Source organism: Dendrobates tinctorius, unplaced genomic scaffold (assembly GCF_039654945.1).
Source record: "Dendrobates tinctorius isolate UK_male_01 unplaced genomic scaffold, ASM3965494v1 ptg000236l, whole genome shotgun sequence".
NCBI classification, from domain to species: Eukaryota; Metazoa; Chordata; class Amphibia; order Anura; family Dendrobatidae; genus Dendrobates; species Dendrobates tinctorius.
This window is the reverse complement of record NW_027361903.1, coordinates 3836333-3853729: the sequence shown is the minus strand read 5'-3', so window position 1 is coordinate 3853729 and position 17397 is coordinate 3836333. Positions and strand designations below refer to the sequence as shown.

Genomic DNA, 17397 nt, shown 5'->3' with positions numbered 1-17397 from the left:
ACAATTATAAAGGTTTCATGAGTTTTTACACTTTTATTGACAAAAACATGAAGTTTCTGTGATGTCTCAATATTTCCAGCACTGCCCTTTATTCCCTAGACTACTGCCTCTCTCCTAGCAGCTGGATATCAGCTTCTGGGCCGATCCTGACTGATGGCTGCCCATTCTTGTCTCATCAGAGGTCAGAGTTATCACAAGTTCTGGATTTTGTTGCTTTTTGAAGATTGACCGCAGGTTCTCAATGGAATGAGATCTGGGAGTTTTCTTACTTTCGACTCTACAAAAACTCTCACTGTCGCTCTTATTCATTCTCGTCTGAACTATTGTAACTCTCTACTAATCGGTCTCCCTCTTACCAAACTTTCCTCCCTCCAATCTGTACTGAATGCTGCAGCCAGGATTATATTCCTCACCAATCGTTACACCGATGCCTCCACCTTGTGCCAGTCATTACACTGGTTACCCATCCACTCCAGAATCCAGTATAAACTTATTACCCTCACCCACAAAGCCCTCCATGGCTCAGCACCACCCTACATCTCCTCCCTCGTCTCAGCCTACCACCCTACCTGCGCCCTCCGTTCTGCTAATGACCTGAGGTTAGCATCCTCAATAATCAGAACCTCCCACTCCCGTCTCCAAGACTTTTCACGTGCTGCGCCAATTCTTTGGAATGCACTACCCAGGATAATTCGATTAATCACCAATACCCACAATTTTAAGCGTGCCCTGAAAACGCATTTATTCAGACTGTCCTACCGCATCAACAAATTAATCTACCGTATTTTTCGAACCATAAGACGCACTTTTTTCCCAAAATTTTTTTGGGAACAATGAGGGTGCGCCTTCTAATCGTAATATACTTACAAAATACTGCGGCGGTGGTCCCGATTTGACTCTGCAGGGCGATGCAGCCTCCGTACCCAGGCTGGCGCGGTGGTCGTGCTCTGTGGAGAGGTGGTGGTGTGGCGATGATGCTCTGTGGAGTGGGGGCCCCGCCGGTATTTGGCGAAAGCCAGGAGGACCCCGCAGATCCACAGCTGCGATGCAGTGGCCTTCGGGAAAGTGGCCGCTGGGGGCGGCGCATGCTCAGATTCAGATCTCGGAAGAGGAGATCTCGTTTGCCGAGATCTGAATTTGAGCATGCGATGCCCCCGTGGTCATTTTCCCAAAGGCCACAGAATCGCAGTAATAGATCTGCGGGGGGCCTCTGGGCTTTGACCAAATGCCGCCGCACCCATTACATAGTGCCAGCAGAGCCCCACTGCACCACAGAGCACCACCGCCGCACCTGTCGTAAAATTCCGGTGGAGGCCTGCCGCACCACAGCCGAACCTGTCGCGAAATACCGGCGGAACCACCGGGAACCTAAGAGGACCACCGCTGCACCAGCCTGGGATGGGATTTACCGAAGGTCACCGCACCGGCCTGGATCACCGAACAACCCCTGTGACCATGCTCCCCTGTGACCACTCCACCTGTGCAGATCCCCCCTCCCCCGGTAAGCTGAATTCAAACTGTAAGACTGACCCCCATTTGACACTTTTTTTTCCCTATTTTCCTTCTGAAAATTTGGGGTGCGTCTCATGGTCCAGTGCGTCTTATAGTCTGAAAAATACGGTAAATATCCCTGCTTGTCCATTCAAAATTTTCTTCATAACCAGAGTCCTCGTATCATGTTCTCACATGTTTTTGCATTTAATAGCCCTCTGTGTCTGTACTGTTACATACTTAGACTGTTATCTGGTTCATGCAGCAACAGGAACACCCGATTCTTACACTATGGCTGGTCCGAACAATGAAAGCAATTACCATCCACCTTTTGTGTCTCCCCTTTTCCCTTATAGATTGTAAGCTTGCGAGCAGCAGGGCCCTCACTCCTCTTGCTATCTGTGATTTATTCTGTGATGTCATTTATTGTCTGTACAAGTCCCCTCTATAATGTAAAGTGCTGCGGAATATGTTGGCGCTATAGAAATAAAATTATTATTAATATTATGTTTTGTTCCCGAGCCACTTAGTTATCACTTTTGTCTTGTGACCTGGACCCCATCATGGGGGAAAGAATCATCTCCACATTGTCCTGGATGAGGAGTTGTTCTTGGAGGAGGTTTAGAGCCCATTATTTATTCCTGGCAGTGTTTTTAGGTATGATTGTGATCCCCACCATGGATGAGAAGCCCCCGCACATGGATGATCTCAGGAGGCTTTATTGCTGGCAGACACAGGATCATTGCAGCATCACCTTCTCTACAGTCTAAAGGGGCTTCATCAGAAACATATCTGCCAGAAGTACAGGGACTGGTCTGCAGGGGACGAAGCAGAGGTGGCGAGGGGATGAGGAAAGTTTATATATTTGTCAATAAAAAATGTGTCAAAACTTATGGAATGTTTATAATTGTTTGTCAGTTACCATAGGAACAAACAACTAAAAAAAGAGTGAAAACACTAACGCTGCAAAATGTGAAAATCAAAATTTGTAGCAGTGTCAAAACTTTTAGCCACAACTGCATATACAGTAGATCAGGGGCGGACCTACCGCCCGTGCAGCCCGTTCATTGAACGTGGGCCCCGGGGGAGAGGGGCCCCCTCCAGCACTGCATGGCTAATTCATGGCTCCAATGATGTGGCTGGGCTGTGTGTGTTCTGTCACTGTGCGCAGAGGACCTGTGAGAGGGGAGGAGTCAGGGGTCACATAATCAGGGTTCTCCGTGTCTATGTGGCTGGGCTGTGTGCGCTCTGTGCGCACAGGACCTGTGAGAGGGGAGGAGTCAGGGGTCACATGATCAGGGTTCTCCGTGTCTATGTGGCTGGGCTGTGTGCGCTCTGTGCGCACAGGACCTGTGAGAGGGGAGGAGTCAGGGGTCACATGATCAGGGTTCTCCGTGTCTATGTGGCTGGGCTGTGCGCTCAGGACCTGTGAGAGGGGAGGAGTCAGGGGTCACATGATCAGGGTTCTCCGTGTCTATGTGGCTGGGCTGTGTGCGCTCTGTGAGCCCAGGACCTGTGAGAGGGGAGGAGTCAGGGGTCACATGATCAGGGGCAGTGTCTGCCTCTGTGTCTGTCTGCACTCCGCAGGACTTTGCTGTGCTGGTTGAGGTAAAGTTTCTGTGTGGGGTGAGGAGGGTTTTACAGTGTGGATGTAGCAGAGCCGCGCATGTACGAGGTGTACAGAGCGGAGCGTGTACGTGCTGTACGGAGCGGAGCGTGTACGTGGTGTACGGAGTGGAGCGTGTACGAGGTGTACGGAGCAGAGCCACGCGTGTACGAGGTGTACGGAGCAGAGCCACGCGTGTACGAGGTGTACGGAATGGAGCAGCGCGTGTACGGGCGTACGAAGCGGAGCTGAGTGTGTACGGGGGCGTACGGAGCAGAGTCGCGTGTGTATGAGGTGTGCGGAGCCGCGCGTGTACGTGGTGTATGGAACGGAGCCGCACGTGTACGAGGTGTACGGAATGGAGCAGCGTGTGTACGGGCGTACGAAGCGGAGCCGAGTGTGTACAGGGGCGTACGGAGCAGAGTCGCGTGTGTATGAGGTGTACGGAGCGGAGCCGCGCGTGTACGAGGTGTACAGAGCGGAGCCGCATGTGTACAAGGTGTACGGAATGGAGCAGCGCGTGTACGGGCGTACGAAGCGGAGCCGAGTGTGTACGGGGGCGTACGGAGCAGAGTTGCGTGTACGAGGTGTACGGAGCGGAGTCGTGTGTGTACTTGGTGTACGGAGCGGAGCCGCGTGTGTACTTGGTGTACGGAGCGGAGCCGCGTGTGTATGGGGAATGTGGAGCCGTGTGTGTACGGAGTGGAGCCATATGTGTACTGGATGTATGGAGCGGAGCCAAGTATGTATGAGGCATACAAAGTGGGCTTTTCCCACGGACACAGGAGTACACGGTAGAGCCCAGAGTAGCACTTTAAAACTCGCACATGATGTTCCACCGGAAGTGATGTGCTGGAAGCTGATGAGGTAATTTCATGAGGAGATTGTGACGGAACCAGGAATGCTTCAGATCCATCACCATGTCCTCCTCGGACAGCGCGGACAGCAGCATCGCCTTGGAATCAGGGATGCTGGCCATGTTAGCGGATCATGATATGTCCTGCATCGGGAGGCTCAGGTGGGCAATACAATGGGAGCCGGGCTGCTATAGTATCTTTATAGAACCTTTCTTTCTTTGTTTCTTTCTTTCTCTGTTCTGTCTTTCCCTCTCTTTTTCTTTCTCTCTCTGTTCTTTCTTTCCCCTCTTTCTTTCTCTCTCTCTGTTCTTTCTTTCCCCTCTTTCTTTCTATGTTCTTTCTTTTTCTTTCTTTCGCTCTCTATTCTTTCTTTCGCCCCTCCCTCTGCTCTTTTTTTCTGTCCCCTCTCTCTGTTCTTTCTTTCCCCTCTCTTTCTCTCTCTGTTCTCTCTTTTTTTCTTTCCCCTCTTTCTGTCTGTGTTCCTTTCTTTTTCTCTGTTCTTTCTTTCCCCTTTCTTTCTCTGTTCTTTCGCTCTCTGTTCTTTCTTTCCCCTCTTTCTTTCTCTGTTCTTTCTTTCTCTGCTTTTTATTTCTCTCTCGCTCTCCTTTCTTTCTCTATTTTCTTTTTGCTCTCTGTTTTCTTTCTTTTCCTTAGTACCAGTCAGTGTGCCCACAGTACCAGCCACTGTGCCCATAATATTAGCCACTATGCCCCTAATAGTCAGTGTGATCAGCAGTGCTAAATGGGTGCGGCTGGGCGTGGACATGGGTGTGACTAGTCGCTAAATGGGTAGGCTTGTGGGTGTGGCCTAGAACTTGCGGCGGCAGCCTTTGTCCCTATTTCTCTTCTTCAATAGTTGGGAGGTATGCTAATTATTTACCTATTCAAATTTACCATGTGGAGCGCCGCGGAGCCGAGGCGCAAAGAGGAGAGCAGCACTTCGGGAGGCGCGTGGGAGTGGATCCTGACAGTGCGAGCGCCGCTGCAGAGGAGCCAGCCCTGAGGTGAGATCAGCGTCAGTGCTGTGCTGCGCTGCCACTGTGGGGGAGGAGAGGAGGAGACAGACTGACTGTCACTCACTGTGCGTGGACGGTGGCTGCAGCCGCAGCGCGTGTCTGTGAAGTCACTGTGTGTCGTGCCCCATAACAAAATGCTGCAGCTCAGGAATGTGCGGACAGTGGATGGATCCTCTTGGTCTGGCCTGTCCTGCCTGCTCCAAGTAAGAGTACCAGAGCTGAGCAGGACTGAGGGACTGGGACCGAGGCAGGCATGATTTTGGGGGGCTCCTGGGGGAGAACTGAAGCAGGGCAGGCATGATTTTTGGGGGGCTCCGTCCTGGGGGAGAACTGCAGCATGGCCTGGCTGCTCATGAATGGGGGGCCCCTGGCCTGGGGAGAAGGGAAGCATGGCCTGGCTGCTCAGGAATGTGGGGGCCCCTGGTCTGGCTGCTCATGAATGGGGGGCCCCTGGCCTGGGGAGAAGCATTGCCTGGCTGCTCATAAATGGGGGGGCCCTGGCCTGAGAAGCATGGCCTGGCTGCTCATGAATGGGGGGCCCCTGGCCTGGGGAGAAGGGAAGCATGGCCTGGCTGCTCAGGAATGTGGGGGCCCCTGGTCTGGCTGCTCATGAATGGGGGGCCCCTGGCCTGGGGAGAAGCATTGCCTGGCTGCTCATAAATGGGGGGGCCCTGGCCTGAGAAGCATGGCCTGGCTGCTCATGAATGGGGGGCCCCTGGCCTGGGGAGAAGCATGGCCTTGGCTGCTCATGAATGGGGGGCCCCTGGGGAGAATGGCTGGTCATGAAAGGGGGTGCCCCTGGGGGAGATGCTTGGCTGCTCATGAATGGGGCGGCTCATGGGGGGAGAAGAAACATGAATCGGGCGGCCCACATAGGGGGAGAAGCAGCATAAACTGGGGGGCCACATAGGGCGAGAAGTACTATGCCAAAAGTAGACCGTATATGGGGAGAGCATTATGAAACAAAGGGAAACGGGGGTGCCTATATATATTACCTGGAGGCTGTCTTGGGCTATATATGTTATTTAGAGGCTATGCTGGGCTGTATATATTACCTGGAGGCTGTGGTGGGCTGTATATATTACCTGAAGGCTGTATATATTAAATGGAAGCTGTGCTGGGCTGTATATATTACCTGGAGTCTGTGCTGGGCGCTGTATATATTAACTGGAGGCTGTGCTGGGCTGTATATGTTATTTGGATGCTGTGCTGGGCTTTATATATTAACTGAAGGCTATGCTGGGCTAGTGGGCTGTATATGTTATTTGGATGCTGTGCTGGGCTTTATATATTAACTGGAGGCTATGCTGGGCTGTATACCATATTTTATTTGGAGGTTATGCTGGGCTGTATATATTAACAACTAGAGGCAATGCTGGGATAGTGGGCAATATATGTTATTTGGAGGCTGTGCTGGCCTGTATATATAATTTGGAGGCTGAAACTGGCAAATAATAAATACAGCCTAGCAGGACCCTACAGATATTATATCCAGCCCTGCATAGCCTCAATATTAGATAATAACAAATAACTTTGTTGCCCTATGAAGGGCGGGAGGGGGGGGCCAAAAATTTCTTGCACAGGGGCCCACTACAGTCTGTGTCCGCCCCTGCAGTAGATATAAAAGTCTACACGCCCAGTTTAAAATACCATATTTTTGTCATGTAAATAATCCTACCAAGATGACTAATTTCAGAACATATTACCCCTTTAATGTCGCCCACAATCTGTACAAATCCAGTGAGAAACACTGAAATCTTTTTGGAAGAAAAATAAATAAAATGTGGTTGCATAAGTGTGTGTGCCCTCCTATAATCGGGGCTGTGGTTGTGCTCAGTATCAGCCGGTCACATTCCCCCCACTTCACACCGTATCAGCGCTCGGCCGTCGTCATTTACAGCGATTCTGATAAACCCCAGAGAAAGTGTCGCTGCTCTCGGAGGATTTTCCTGACATATTCTGTCCACAAACAGCTGACAACACAGCAGAGGATCTCAGTGTGCACAGTTGTCAGTCAGAGGAAGGTGCTAAAACATTTCCCAAGCATAAGATCTACCACTGACACAGTGAAGACGTCATCAAGAAGTGGCTGACAGCAGTGACATTACCGAGAACTGGACGTCCCTCAGATATTGGTGAAAACACAAGAAAAATAATTGTCACATGAGGCTGAAAGAGGCCGACAGCAACATTAGAGGAGCTGCAGGAGCTTCTGGCCAGTCCCAGTTTTGTCCTGCATGTGACCACAATCTCTAATGTTCTTCATATCTCTGGCCTGTGGGGTCGGGGAGAAGAAGGAAGCATTTTCTTACACAGAAAAACATCCGAGCCCGGCAAAGTTCTTCCAGAGCTTCCATCACACGGGCCAGAAGCAGAAACGAGTTCTGTCTGAGAGGGAACTCTTGGTCAGAATTCCAAAAGGTGCAAATCCAATGCCGGTCATCACCATCCCCACTGTGAAGCAAGTTGGGGGCAGCATTGTACTCTGGAACTGGGGCTTTAGCCAAAGGGGAGGGGATTATGAACAGAACAAATCCCAAATATCATACAATTTTACATCAGGACCTTCCGGCCTCTGCTAAAAAGCTGAAGATGAGGAGGAATTTCACCTTTCAGTGACAACTCTTAATGAGCTCCAAATCACCAAAAGAACGTTGTCACCAGAAGATGGGTGTTCTGGAGCGTCCGAGCCCAGATAAGAACCAAGGGGCAATCTATCTGGAGAACCCAGTGATCTATGAGGGATCCTAATGGAGGGGGGCAGAAATCTCAGGGATGCCTGTGCTAAATCTGTTGGAAGATTAGAATAATTAAAATGTTTCTAACTAAATTCCAAGCTTTTAATATGTTCCTTCCCCATGCGGTAGCGGAGGATAACTTATTGATATGTGGGGACCATCTTCAGTGTCCACGACAGTGGGGCTCGGCGGTATGCCATCTTAGTGGAGTGTTGGCAGAGCGTGCGCTCCTCCATTCTCAGGATCGCTGGTGGTCTCAGTGGTTGGACCCTCAGTGATCTATAAATTGTCCATTACCCGAAAGATTATGATGTCACAAAAAACTTGGCAGCAACACTAAAACAAAAGAGGAAATAATATAATCATGCACTGACTGAGGAGAGAGGACAGGGTTAAACGGCAGCAGGTCGCTGTGCAGAATGGCAGCAAAGTGATGGTGGCAACATGCAGCCAGGTAGACACAGATGGGAGGTTTAGTACCGTGCCCACGGGGTTTGGCAGCCGATACCGGAGAGAAGGGTTTCATTGTGTCGCACCAGGAAATCGCGCTCCACTCCTCAGCCATATGATTACTGATGTACGGCAGACGCTGCGCATCACCGGCGCAGGAACAGACCGGCTCCTGCGGAGGAAAGACGCTGCACCTGGTGCTGTGCAGTGTGTATATACAGGAGTGGTACTGTGAAGTGTGTATATACAGGAGGAATGGTACTGTGCAGTGTATATATATACAGGAGGAGTGGTACTGTGCAGTGTATATATACAGGAGGAGGGGTACTGTGCAGTGTATATATACAGGAGGAGCGGTACTGTGCAGTGTATATATACAGGAGTGGTACTGTGAAGTGTGTATATACAGGAGGAGTGGTACTGTGCAGTGTATATATATATACAGGAGGAGCGGTACTGTGCAGTGTATATATACAGGAGGAGTGGTACTGTGCAGTGTGTATATACAGGAGGAGTGGTACTGTGCAGTGTATATATACACAGGAGGAGCGGTACTGTGCAGTGTATATATACAGGAGGAGCGGTACTGTGCAGTGTATATATACAGGAGGAGTGGTACTGTGCAGTGTGTATATATACAGGAGGAGCGGTACTGTGCAGGGTATATATACACAGGAGGAGCGGTACTGTGCAGTGTATATATACAGGAGGAGCGGTACTGTGCAGTGTATATATACAGGAGGAGCGGTACTGTGCAGTGTATATATACAGGAGGAGTGGTACTGTGCAGTGTATATATACAGGAGGAGTGGTACTGTGCAGTGTATATATACACAGGAGTGGTACTGTGCAGGGTATATATACACAGGAGGAGCGGTACTGTGCAGTGTATATACACAGGAGGAGCGGTACTGTGCAGTGTATATATACAGGAGGAGCGGTACTGTGCAGTGTATATATACAGGAGGAGCGGTACTGTGCAGTGTATATATACAGGAGGAGTGGTACTGTGCAGTGTGTATATACAGGAGGAGTGGTACTGTGCAGTGTATATATACACAGGAGTGGTACTGTGCAGGGTATATATACACAGGAGGAGCGGTACTGTGCAGTGTATATATACACAGGAGGAGCGGTACTGTGCAGTGTATATATACAGGAGGAGCGGTACTGTGCAGTGTATATATACAGGAGGAGCGGTACTGTGCAGTGTATATATACAGGAGGAGTGGTACTGTGCAGTGTGTATATACAGGAGGAGTGGTACTGTGCAGTGTGTATATACAGGAGGAGTGGTACTGTGCAGTGTATATATACAGGAGGAGTGGTACTGTGCAGTGTATATATACAGGAGGAGCGGTACTGTGCAGTGTATATATACAGGAGGAGCGGTACTGTGCAGTGTATATATACAGGAGGAGCGGTACTGTGCAGTGTATATATACAGGAGGAGCGGTACTGTGCAGTGTATATATACAGGAGGAGTGGTACTGTGCAGTGTATATATACAGGAGGAGTGGTACTGTGCAGTGTATATATACAGGAGGAGTGGTACTGTGCAGTGTGTATATACAGGAGGAGGGGTACTGTGCAGTGTATATATACAGGAGGAGTGGTACTGTGCAGGGTATATATACACAGGAGGAGCGGTACTGTGCAGTGTATATATACACAGGAGGAGCGGTACTGTGCAGTGTATATATACAGGAGGAGCGGTACTGTGCAGTGTATATATACAGGAGGAGCGGTACTGTGCAGTGTATATATACAGGAGGAGCGGTACTGTGCAGTGTATATATACAGGAGGAGTGGTACTGTGCAGTGTATATACACTCACTGGCCACTTTATTAGGTACACCATGCTAGTAAGGGGTTGGACCCCCTTTTGCCTTCAGAACTGCCTCAATTCTTCGTGGCAGAGATTCAACAAGGTGCTGGAAGCATTCCTCAGAGTTTTTGGACCATATTGACATGATGGCATCACACAGTTGGCGCAGATTTGTCGGCTGCACATCCCTGATGCGAATCTCCCGTTCCACCACATCCCAAAGATGCTCTATTGGATTGAGATCTGGTGACTGAGGAGGCCATTTGAGTACAGTAAACTCATTGTCATGTTCAAGAAACCAATCTGAGATGATTCGAGCTTTATGACATGGCGCATTATCCTGCTGAAAGTAGCCATCAGATGTTGGGTACATTGTGGTCATAAAGGGATGGACATGGTCAGCAACAATACTCAGGTAGGCTGTGGCGTTGCAACGATGCTCAATTGGTACCAAGGGGCCCAAAGAGTGCCAAGAAAAAATTCCCCACACCATGACACCACCACCACCAGCCTGAACCGTTGATACAAGGCAGGATGGATCCATGCTTTCATGTTGTTTACGCCAAATTCTGACCCTACCATCCGAATGTCGCAGCAGAAATCGAGACTCATCAGACCAGGCAACGTTTTTCCAATCTTCTACTGTCCAATTTCGATGAGCTTGTGCAAATTGTAGCCTCAGTTTCCTGTTCTTAGCTGAGAGGAGTGGTACCCAGTGTGGTCTTCTGCTGCTGTAGCCCATCTGCCTCAAAGTTCGACGCACTGTGCGTTCAGAGATGCTCTTCTGCCTACCTTGGTTGTAACGGGTGGCAATTTGAGTCACTGTTGCCTTTCTATCAGCTCGAACCAGTCTGCCCATTCTCCTCTGACCTCTGGCATCAACATGGCATTTCCGGCCACAGAACTGCCGCTCACTGGATTTTTTTTCTTTTTCGGACCATTCTCTGTAAACCCTAGAGATGGTTGTGCGTGAAAATCCCAGTAGATCAGCAGTTTCTGAAATTCTCAGACCAGCCCTTCTGGCACCAACAATCATGCCACGTTCAAAGGCACTCAAATCACCTTTCTTCCCCATACTGATGCTCGGTTTGAACTGCAGGAGATTGTCTTGACCATGTCTACATGCCTAAATGCACTGAGTTGCCGCCATGTGATTGGCTGATTAGAAATTAAGTCTTAACACACAGTTGGACAGGTGTACCTAATAAAGTGGCCAGTGAGTGTATATACAGGAGGCGTGGTACTGTGCAGTGTATATTTACAGGAGGAGGGGTACTGTGCAGTGTGTATATACAGGAGGAGGGGTACTGTGCAGTGTATATATACAGGAGGAGGGGTACTGTGCAGTGTATATATACAGGAGGAGGGGTACTGTGCAGTGTATATATACAGGAGGAGGGGTACTGTGCAGTGTATATATACAGGAGGAGCGGTACTGTGCAGTGTATATATACAGGAGGAGCGGTACTGTGCAGTGTATATATACAGGAGGAGCGGTACTGTGCAGTGTATATATACAGGAGGAGTGGTACTGTGCAGTGTATATATACAGGAGGAGTGGTACTGTGCAGTGTATATATACAGGAGGAGCGGTACTGTGCAGTGTACATATATACAGGAGGAGTGGTACTGTGCAGTGTATATATACAGGAGGAGTGGTACTGTGCAGTGTATATATACAGGAGGAGTGGTACTGTGCAGTGTGTATATACACAGGAGAGGAGCGGTACTGTGCAGTGTATATATACAGGAGGAGCGGTACTGTGCAGTGTATATATACACACAGGAGAGGAGTGGTACTGTGCAGTGTATATATACAGGAGGAGGGGTACTGTGCAGTGTATATATACAGGAGGAGCGGTACTGTGCAGTGTACATATATACAGGAGGAGTGGTACTGTGCAGTGTATATACACAGGAGAGGAGTGGCACTGTGCAGTGTGTATATACACACAGGAGAGGAGTGGTACTGTGCAGTGTATATATACAGGAGGAGTGGTACTGTGCAGTGTATATTTACAGGAGGAATGGTACTGTGCAGTGTATATATACAGGAGGAGCGGTACTGTGCAGTGTATATTTACAGGAGGAATGGTACTGTGCAGTGTATATATACAGGAGGAGGGGTACTGTGCAGTGTATATATACAGAAGGAGGGGTACTGTGCAGTGTATATATACAGAAGGAGGGGTATTGTGCAGTGTATATATACAGAAGGAGGGGTACTGTGCAGTGTATATATACAGGAGGAGGGGTACTGTGCAGTGTGTATATATACAGGAGGAGGGGTACTGTGCAGTGTATATATACAGGAGGAGCGGTACTGTGCAGTGTATATACAGGAGGAGTGGTACTGTGCAGTGTGTATATACAGGAGGAGTTGTACTGTGCAGTGTGTATATACAGGAGGAATGGTACTGTGCAGTGTGTATATACAGGAGGAGTTGTACTGTGCAGTGTATATATACAGGAGGAGTGGTACTGTGCAGTGTATATATACAGGAGGAGTGGTACTGTGCAGTGTATATTTACAGGAGGAGTGGTACTGTGCAGTGTATATATACAGGAGGAGCGGTACTGTGCAGTGTACATATATACAGGAGGAGCGGTACTGTGCAGTGTATATATACAGGAGGAGTGGTACTGTGCAGTGTATATATACAGGAGGAGTGGTACTGTGCAGTGTGTATATATACAGGAGGAGGGGTACTGTGCAGTGTATATATACAGGAGGAGCGGTACTGTGCAGTGTATATACAGGAGGAGGGGTACTGTGCAGTGTGTATATATACAGGAGGAGGGGTACTGTGCAGTGTATATATACAGGAGGAGCGGTACTGTGCAGTGTATATACAGGAGGAGTGGTACTGTGCAGTGTATATATACAGGAGGAATGGTACTGTGCAGTGTGTATATACAGGAGGAGTTGTACTGTGCAGTGTATATACACAGGAGGAGTGGTACTGTGCAGTGTATATATACAGGAGGAGTGGTACTGTGCAGTGTATATATACAGGAGGAGGGGTACTGTGCAGTGTATACAGGAGGAGTGGTACTGTGCAGTGTATATATACAGGAGGAGTGGTACTGTGCAGTGTGTATATACAGGAGGAGTTGTACTGTGCAGTGTATATACACAGGAGGAGTGGTACTGTGCAGTGTATATATACAGGAGGAGGGGTACTGTGCAGTGTATACAGGAGGAGTGGTACTGTGCAGTGTATATATACAGGAGGAGTGGTACTGTGCAGTGTATATATACAGGAGGAGTGGTACTGTGCAGTGTGTATATACAGGAGGAGTGGTACTGTGCAGTGTATATATACAGGAGGAGTGGTACTGTGCAGTGTATATATACAGGAGGAGTGGTACTGTGCAGTGTGTATATACAGGAGGAGTGGTACTGTGCAGTGTGTATATACAGGAGGAGTGGTACTGTGCAGTGTATATACACAGGAGGAGGGGTACTGTGCAGTGTATATATACAGGAGGAATGGTACTGTGCAGTGTATATATACAGGAGGAGTTGTACTGTGCAGTGTATATATACAGGAGGAGCGGTACTGTGCAATGTATATATACAGGAGGAGTGGTACTGTGCAATGTATATATACAGGAGGAGGGGTACTGTGCAGTGTATATACACAGGAGGAGGGGTACTGTGCAGTGTATATATACAGGAGGAATGGTACTGTGCAGTGTATATATACAGGAGGAGTTGTACTGTGCAGTGTATATATACAGGAGGAGTGGTACTGTGCAGTGTATATATACAGGAGGAATGGTACTGTGCAATGTATATATACAGGAGGAGGGGTACTGTGCAGTGTATATACACAGGAGGAGGGGTACTGTGCAGTGTATATATACAGGAGGAATGGTACTGTGCAGTGTATATATACAGGAGGAGTGGTACTGTGCAGTGTATATATACAGGAGGAGTGGTACTGTGCAGTGTATATACACAGGAGGAGGGGTACTGTGCAGTGTATATATACAGGAGGAATGGTACTGTGCAGTGTATATATACAGGAGGAGCGGTACTGTGCAATGTATATATACAGGAGGAGTGGTGCTGTGCAGTGTATATATACAGGAGGAGGGGTACTGTGCAGTGTATATACACAGGAGGAGGGGTACTGTGCAGTGTATATATACAGGAGGAATGGTACTGTGCAGTGTATATATACAGGAGGAGTGGTACTGTGCAGTGTATATATACAGGAGGAGTGGTACTGTGCAGTGTATATACACAGGAGGAGGGGTACTGTGCACTGTATATATACAGGAGGAGCGGTACTGTGCAATGTATATATACAGGAGGAGTTGTACTGTGCAGTGTATATATACAGGAGGAGCGGTAATAATAATAATAATAATCTTTATTTATATAGCGCCAACATATTCCGCAGCGCTTTACAGTTTAACAGTTTCAAAACACAAGTCATAAGTAACAACGCTAACAATACAATAATTGAAGCAAAATAAGACGAAATAAGCCGCCCCTGCTGGTGAGAGCTTACAATCTACAATGAGGTGAGGGAGATACAGAGTACAGGTGTGTATTCACAATGGTGTATTTACAATGAAGGTCCAGCCATCTTGCGGGAGTGAAGGATGGATGGAGATAGTGAATGGGCTACTCACGCACACTTACACAGAGAATGACTTTGATTAGTGAATGTGATAGGCCGCTCTGAACAAGTGAGTTTTGAGGGAGCGCCTAAAACTATGCAAATTGTGGATAGTCCTGATTTCTTGGGGTAGAGCATTCCAGAGGATAGGAGCAGCACGGGAGAAGTCTTGGAGTGGGAGGTACGGATTAGTGCAGAGGTTAGTCGAAAGTCATTTGCAGAGCGCAGCGATCGGCTAGGCCGATAGACAGAAATGAGGGAAGAAATGTAAGGGGGTGCCGCACTGTGGAGAGCTTTGTGGGTGAGAACAAGTACTGTGAATTGGATCCTATAATGAATGGGCAGCCAGTGTAAGGACTGGCGAAGAGCGGATGCGTCCGAGTACCGATTAGCCAGATGGACGATCCTGGCCGCTGCATTAAGTATGGACTGGAGGGGGGATAGTAGAGTGACGGGGAGGCCAATTAATAGAGCATTGCAGTAATCCAGGCGGGAGTGGATCAGGGCGACAGTGAGAGGTTTTTGTTGTTTCCATGGCGAGAAAAGGGCGGATTCTAGAGATGTTCTTTAGGTGTAAGCGGCACGAGCGGGCAAGAGATTGTATATGGGATGTGAAGGAGAGATTGGTGTCAAACAAAACACCCAGACAGCGCGCCTGCTGCCGGGGTGTTATTATGGTACCATCCACGGAGAGGGAAATGTCAGATTTAGGGAGGTTAGTAGACGGCGGGAGCAGAAGAAGTTCAGTTTTAGAGAGGTTGAGTTTCAGATAGAGAGTGGACATGATATTGGAGACTGAGGACAGACAGTCACTGGCGTTCTGTAGTACAGCGGGGATAAGGTCGGGGGAAGATGTGTATAGTTGTGTCATCAGCATAAAGATGGTACTGAAAGGCAAATCTGCTGATGGTCTGTCCAATTGGGGCTGTGTAGAGAGAGAGAAAAGAAGGGGACCAAGGACTGAGCCCTGAGGTACCCCAACAGTGAGAGGAAGAGGAGATGACGTGGAGCCAGAGAACAAAACACTGAAGGAGCGGTCAGAGAGATAGGAGGAGAACCAGGAGAGAGCAGTGTCCTTAATGCCTAGTGACTGGAGCCTAGAGAGTAGGAGATGGTGGTCAACAGTATCGAAAGCTGCAGAAAGGTCAAGAAGAATGAGCAGAGAGTGGTCACCATTACGTTTTGCTGTCAGAAGGTCATTGGTCACTTTGATGAGTGCAGTTTCAGTCGAATGTAAGGGGCAGAAGCCAGACTGTGAAGGGTCTAGGAGGTAGTGAGTGGAGAGGTAACGGGTAAGGCGGGAGTAAACTAGGCGTTCCAAAAGTTTAGAGATGAAGGGGAGATTGGAGACTGGTCTGTAATTGTTTGTGCAGGATGGGTCGAGAGCAGGTTTCTTTAGTAATGGAGTAACAATGGCGTGTTTGAAGGAGGATGGGAAAATGCCCGAGGAGAGGGAGAGATTAAAGATTGTAGTTAGGTGGGCTGTGACGACTGGAGAGACTGGAGGAGATGTGAGGGCATGGGGTCGGTAGTGCATGTAGTCGGACGAGAAGAAGAGAGGAGTCTGGAGACTTCTTCTTCTGTGATGGGATCAAATGTGGAAAGTGAGCCAGGTACTGTGCAGTGTATATATACAGGAGGAGTGGTACTGTTCAGTGTATATATACAGGGGGAGCGGTACTGTGCAGTGTATATATACGGGAGGAGCGGTACTGTGCAGTGTATATATACGGGAGGAGTGGTGCTGTGCAGTGTATATATACAGGAGGAGTGGTGCTGTGCAGTGTATATATACAGGAGGAGTGGTACTGTGCAGTGTATATATACAGGAGGAGCGGTACTGTGCAGTGTATATATACAGGAGGAGCGGTACTGTGCAGTGTATATATACAGGAGGAGCGGTACTGTGCAGTGTATATATACAGGAGGAGCGGTACTGTGCAGTGTATATATACAGGAGGAGCGGTACTGTGCAGTGTATATATACAGGAGGAGCGGTACTGTGCAGTGTATATATACAGGAGGAGCGGTACTGTGCAGTGTATATATACAGGAGGAGCGGTACTGTGCAGTGTATATATACAGGAGGAGCGGTACTGTGCAGTGTATATATACAGGAGGAGTGGTACTGTGCAGTGTATATATACAGGAGGAGCGGTACTGTGCAGTGTATATATACAGGAGGAGCGGTACTGTGCAGTGTATATATACAGGAGGAGTGGTACTGTGCAGTGTATATATACAGGAGGAGGGTACTGTGCAGTGTATATATACAGGAGGAGTGGTACTGTGCAGTGTATATATACAGGAGGAGTGGTGCTGTGTGTGCATTTATAGGAGCAGATGCTGATGACTCACGTACGTGTCCTGTAGGTTCCATGACTCCTTCCTCTTGCAGGCTTCCTATACAGCTCTGTATTCTGGGGTCTCGGGGCAGCGCCCCTCTCTTTTCCTGTTCGCACTCACCTGGGTCTCATCTGCCGGCTCGCTCTCCTTCAGGCTCCCACGTCCCTGTCCTATGGTTCCCGGCACGGAGGCGGCAGTCGTGGACACTTATTATTCTTTATCTACCACAAACTTTATTTCCCAGCGAAGTTCTGCTGAGACTCATTGCACCGCACATAAATAATAACAGAGCGCCTGGCGCTGCGCCATCCCCGCCGTCCTCCGAGAGCTCATTCAATTAGTCTCAATTAAAAACACAAGAGGTTCAGAACGGCAGACGATCGCCAGAACCGAAAATGGCAAAATTAAAAAACGTAATGAGGCTCCTGCAT

At 48.7% G+C, this 17397-nt stretch overlaps 1 protein-coding gene across 19 annotated transcripts in view; it reads right to left on the bottom strand.

Annotated features, from left to right (window-relative positions):
• The window catches only part of ABLIM1 (actin binding LIM protein 1), a 320476-nt gene that overhangs the window by 137834 nt on the left and 165245 nt on the right, over nucleotides 1-17397 (bottom strand). The window lies entirely within an intron of this gene.